Source organism: Astatotilapia calliptera, chromosome 11, assembly GCF_964374335.1.
Source record: "Astatotilapia calliptera chromosome 11, fAstCal68.1, whole genome shotgun sequence".
Classification (NCBI taxonomy): Eukaryota; Metazoa; Chordata; class Actinopteri; order Cichliformes; family Cichlidae; genus Astatotilapia; species Astatotilapia calliptera.
The window spans coordinates 5,326,116-5,331,973 of NC_137432.1; the positions used below are offsets into that span (position 1 = coordinate 5,326,116).

General features: G+C 50.5%; 1 pseudogene across 1 annotated transcript; it reads right to left on the reverse strand.

Annotated features, from left to right (window-relative positions):
• Positions 1-743: 743 nt before the first annotated feature.
• Positions 744-5,286, reverse strand: LOC113020331 (uncharacterized; annotated as a pseudogene). Its single transcript, XR_013912011.1, has one exon. The product of XR_013912011.1 is annotated as an uncharacterized LOC113020331 (transcript).
• Between the last annotated feature and the right edge of the window lie 572 nt (positions 5,287-5,858).

Here is a 5,858-nt window from a genome sequence, read left to right on the forward strand (position 1 = left end):
TCCTTTCCAGTCACCTTTCTCACTCACTATGTATTAATAGACCTCTCTGCATTGAATCATATCTGTTATTAACCTCTGTCTCTCTTCCACAGCATGTCTTTATCCTGTCTTCCTTCTCTCACCCCAACCGGTCGCAGCAGATGGCCGCCCCTCCCTGAGCCTGGTTCTGCCGGAGGTTTCTTCCTGTTAAAAGGGAGTTTTTCCTTCCCACTGTCGCCAAAGTGCTTGCTCATAGGGGGTCATATGATTGTTGGGTTTTTCTCTGTATCTATGAAGCGCCTTGAGGCGACTTTTGTTGTGATTTGGCGCTATATAAATAAAATTGAATTGAATTGAATTGAATTGTGGAAAATAAAGGAGGATCCAAACGCAGGCACAGGTGTGAGGGTGGTTTATTAAACACAAAAAGGAAATGGACAAACGGCGAACGGAGCAATGACTAAACTAAACTGGGAACAAACTAACTACTGAGCACAAACACGAACCTGAACATGAAGGAAGGAAGGAAGGAAGGAAGACGATGGTACATGATGATGACGGCAGTGAACACACGGATGAAACATGGTGGATACGCAGACGGACCAGCAACTACAAACACAGAAGACACGACTTAAATACACTCAGAGAATCACAGGGAGATTACACACAGGTGGGAGACACAGCTGGGAGTCATTAATGAGACGAGAGGTAAAACTGAACACACTCACATGAGACGCAGACCTTCACAATAAAACAGGAACTATAAAGACACATCTCCTGGATGCACTGGTACGCATCTTCAGTGATGTATCCTAGGGTCATCAGGTGTTTCGGGTCTCACAACATCATACACCCTCGCCCAGGCGACCCAGCCGGGGGTGATCAAGCCCCGACTTGCGTACCAGTAGCTACCCACGGATCAGCCCTCTTGATCCACAGCCACCTTGTGGCTTTCTCTGCCGCTTCACTCACAGCCTGGATGGCCCTCTTCTTGGCTGCCCCAGCCACGCCCAGCCGCCCTAGGGCTTTGCAGAGTGATTGTCCTGCAAAGCCCCTACAACCCACTTCTATGGGCTCATAGAAAGTCTTCCAGCCCCTTCCCCTGCACTCCTGCACTAGTTCCTGGTACTTTCCTCGTTTCCTTTCATTGGCCTCCTCAATCCGCTCTTCCCAGGGCACTGTGAGTTCCAGCATGATCAGCTGTTTTGAGGCCTCAGAAATAATTATCATGTCTGGCCGGAGTGATGTTTTTGCAATGTTCTGAGGGAACTTTAGTTGTTTACCCAGGTCAGCCTGTAGCTGTCAATCAGAGGCTGTGTTGAGGAGGCCAGTTGTCAAATGTGGGCGCACCTGGGGTTTCTCTCCAGCCTTAATAAAAGAGATTGCCTTCCTCGGAGCATGATGATGCTTGCTGGTGCTGATTGCTGAGGCAATCTTTTCAGCAACTACTCTGAGCACCTGGTCGTGCCGCCAACGATACCGACCATCGGCCAGGGCCCTTGGGCAGCTGCTAAGGAGGTGTTCTAGGGTCCCTCTTCCAGAGCACAGGGGACAGGCAGGTGTCTCGCTCTTTCCCCACAGATGGAGGTTTGCTGGGCTTGGCAGAGTGTCGTATACTGCCTGCACTAGGAATCGGATCCGTTGGAAGTCTGCCTGCATGATGTTTGCCCAGGTGACCTTGCGCTGCAAGGTGCTCTCCCACCTTGTCCATGCTCCCTGCCGCTTAAGGCCTACAGCTCTACTTACTCGCTCCTCCTCCACACCTGCTCGGACCTCTTCCTGGAGTAGCTGGCGTCTCTCCTTTCCCTGTGCCCTGCTGACCTGGGCCTTTGGGACATACCCCAAGCCTGCTCCCCCTGTTGCTAAGACCCCCATCAGTGTTTTCTGCCTTAAGCGTGACTCCGCCACCTCAACTGCCTTCTCAGCCTTCCACTTTCTTCCTGTCCTTACCTCAATACCTGCTAATGCCACCTTGCAGTCTTTAGAATCTCTGTACTGTAGGGCTTCTCGTGTGCGAGCCACCTTGAACTCTTCTGTGAGACCACTGAAGGGTAACTGCACGCTGTTGCTTGTCCCATACAAGGCAGCGCTGGTGAGACTGCGGGGAAGTCCCAGCCACTTACGAAGAAAGCCACTGATCTTTCTTTCAAGGGATTCCACAGTAGTTATTGGAACTGTATAGACAAGCAAGGGCCACAGGATTCGGGGCAGGATTGAATGCTGGTAGATCCAGGCTTTAAATCTTCCAGGCAGGCCGGACTTATCCACCTTAATAAGCCACGCTCCCAGCTCCTCATTTGCCTTCTGAATAGCAGTAGAGTCTTTCAGGCTGGAGTCAAAGAGTTTCCCCAAGCTCTTAACTGGTTGTTCCGTTATGGATGGAATAATGGTTCCTGAAATTGAGAACAGGAACTTGTCCGTCACCTTGCCCTTCTTCAGTACCATCGATCTTGACTTGGAAGGTTTAAAACTCATCCTTGCCCATGAGATGAGTCTCTCAAGACCTTGCAAGATCCACCTACACCCGGCAACTGATGATGTTGTAATGTTGAGGTCATCCATATAGGCTCTGATAGGGGGCTGACGAACACCTGACCTTGTTAACGGCCCTCTGCACTCCACCTCCGCAGCCTTTACCACCATGTTCATTGCCAGGGCAAAGAGCGTAACTGAGATGGTACAGCCTGTTATTATACCTTTCCCGAGTCGGTGCCAGTCTGAAGTAACTGCCCTAGAAGTGACCCTAAGCCTGAAATTGGCGTAATAGTCCAGGATCAGGTCCTTGATCTTGCTGGGAACATGGTGGAGGTGTAAAGCATGCTCAACCAGTTTGTGTGGGATCGACCCATACGCATTAGTCAGGTCCAGCCACAATACAGCTAGGTCGCCTCTGTTCTCATGGGCTTCTCTTATAAGGTGTGTAACTACACCAGTGTGCTCTAGGCAACCAGGAACTCCTGGGATCCCCCCCTTCTGAACTGATGGATCAATGTAATTGTTTCTAAGGAGAAACTCGGTCAATCTCCGGGAGACAACGCTAAAAAACACCTTCCCCTCCACGCTCAATAGCGAGATGCTCCGAAACTGGTTTATGTTTTTCGAATCCTCCTCTTTGGGAATCCAGACTCCCTCTGCGCACCTCCACTGATCAGCAACTCTCCCTCTCCGCCATATCACCTTTAAGATCTTCCACAGGTGGCGAAGCAGCTCTGGGCAGCGCTTATAGACAAGGTAGGGTACGCCACTGGGACCTGGGGAGGATGCTGAGCGGGCTGCTTTGATGACCTCACACACCTCCTTCAAACTTGGCTCCGTCAACTTGAACTCTGCTGATGGTGGGGCAGGGTTGATGAGAGCTTTGTTTGGTCCCAAGTCTTGTTCCCTCAATGGGTCACTCATTGTCTCATGAAGGAAGTTATTCACCTCCTCTGCTGAGCACTCCAACTGCCCGCTTCGCTTAACCCCAAGCAATTGTTTGGAAAAGCGAAAGGGATCAGCAATAAAAGCTGCACGTTTCCTGGCTCTCTCTCTTCCTCGCCTTCTGTGCCATTCTGCTCTACGGAGGGTAATCAACTTCTTCCGCAAGATGTTATGCAGTTCCTCTAAAGCTTGCTTCTCCTCCGCATCAGCGTTCTTGAACTGCTTCTTAAGGCTCCTGAGCTCCTGGCGCAGTTGATGAATCTTCATGGCCCTGCGGTTCATGGTGTAAGGGGTCTTGTTGTTACACTTCTCGATCAGGCCGAACCTTTCTGAGGCGTAGCTGACTATGATGGTGGTCATTGTTTTAAGCCTGCTGTCGGCATCTCTTTTGGCCACAGCTTGTATGATGTTGGAGACATCCTCATCAAACTTCTGCCACTCGCTCCGGCTGCTGGCTGGGGGCCACTTAATCCGCTGTTGTGGAACTACACTGCTTGGATTGGAAGAGTCCAGTGCATGGAGGGACTGGGCTCTGTGGGGTGCCTCCTGGCCGGGCTCCTCCTGCGTCTCACCAGGTTCAGGACCTGTGCGTTGCACCTCACTCTCCCGCTCCAAACATTTCATTCTAGCCTGATGGACCTTTAGGCCACGCTGGTTCTTACACAGCTTGCCGCAGATACATGTCTTACTCGTAGTCCTTTCCATTGCGTTGGTCGTTAACCTTAAGTCCGTCCGATTGGAGACCTCATCCTCCCCCCCTCTCGGGATCTCCTGGGGGTATCTTTCTTTAGGGCTTTCCGTAGCTTTTTGGGGTGCTTTCTCACGAAAACTGCAGACCGGGATGCTAGCCCACCCTGCCCCTGGAGCCGTCTTTCCGAGCTGTCATCTGTCTCTCCAGTCGTCACCAAACTTTCTTGGTTGTCACCTAGACTCTTCCTAGGCGTCACTGGCTCAGCCAGAGTTTAACTGTAAAGACACATCTCCTGGATGCACTGGTACGCATCTTCAGTGATGTATCCTAGGGTCATCAGGTGTTTCGGGTCTCACAACATCATACACCCTCGCCCAGGCGACCCAGCCGGGGGTGATCAAGCCCCGACTTGCGTACCAGTAGCTACCCACGGATCAGCCCTCTTGATCCACAGCCACCTTGTGGCTTTCTCTGCCGCTTCACTCACAGCCTGGATGGCCCTCTTCTTGGCTGCCCCAGCCACGCCCAGCCGCCCTAGGGCTTTGCAGAGTGATTGTCCTGCAAAGCCCCTACAACCCACTTCTATGGGCTCATAGAAAGTCTTCCAGCCCCTTCCCCTGCACTCCTGCACTAGTTCCTGGTACTTTCCTCGTTTCCTTTCATTGGCCTCCTCAATCCGCTCTTCCCAGGGCACTGTGAGTTCCAGCATGATCAGCTGTTTTGAGGCCTCAGAAATAATTATCATGTCTGGCCGGAGTGATGTTTTTGCAATGTTCTGAGGGAACTTTAGTTGTTTACCCAGGTCAGCCTGTAGCTGCCAATCAGAGGCTGTGTTGAGGAGGCCAGTTGTCAAATGTGGGCGCACCTGGGGTTTCTCTCCAGCCTTAATAAAAGAGATTGCCTTCCTCGGAGCATGATGATGCTTGCTGGTGCTGATTGCTGAGGCAATCTTTTCAGCAACTACTCTGAGCACCTGGTCGTGCCGCCAACGATACCGACCATCGGCCAGGGCCCTTGGGCAGCTGCTAAGGAGGTGTTCTAGGGTCCCTCTTCCAGAGCACAGGGGACAGGCAGGTGTCTCGCTCTTTCCCCACAGATGGAGGTTTGCTGGGCTTGGCAGAGTGTCGTATACTGCCTGCACTAGGAATCGGATCCGGTGGAAGTCTGCCTGCATGATGTTTGCCCAGGTGACCTTGCGCTGCCATCACACTAAGACGCAGACTCGACATTGAGAGACAGACAGAAAATGACACATGGAACTAGACATATACTAAGCAGACACAACCAAAGAACAAATCCTAAACACTAACAGAAACATGAAACTCTAATAATAAACATCATAATCATCATCATTAACACAACAAGAGAACAAGAAAACAATCCCTGATGCAAAATTAAACCAAAACATAATAAACTCAAAATACTGGGTGGAAACTGACCCAGAACCGTGACAGGAATACAGTTACTCATATTTTGTATTTTAAATACGTAACGGCGGTACATGTATTCCGTTACTCCCCAACACTGACTACACAGACATGACGAGGTAGACACACGGATCAGGGAGACTGAATACAGGAGGAGATGACATAAACAACTAAGAAACAAAGGACTAAACAGCAACCTCGAAATTAACTAGATGAACTAAACTAGGGCACAAATGAATACCAAAATATATAAGAACTCAAACACTGGGTCACAGACCCAGCCCATGACAGAGATGAATTGCAGAATGGCAGATAAGAGACAAAATACTGTTACTGTTAAT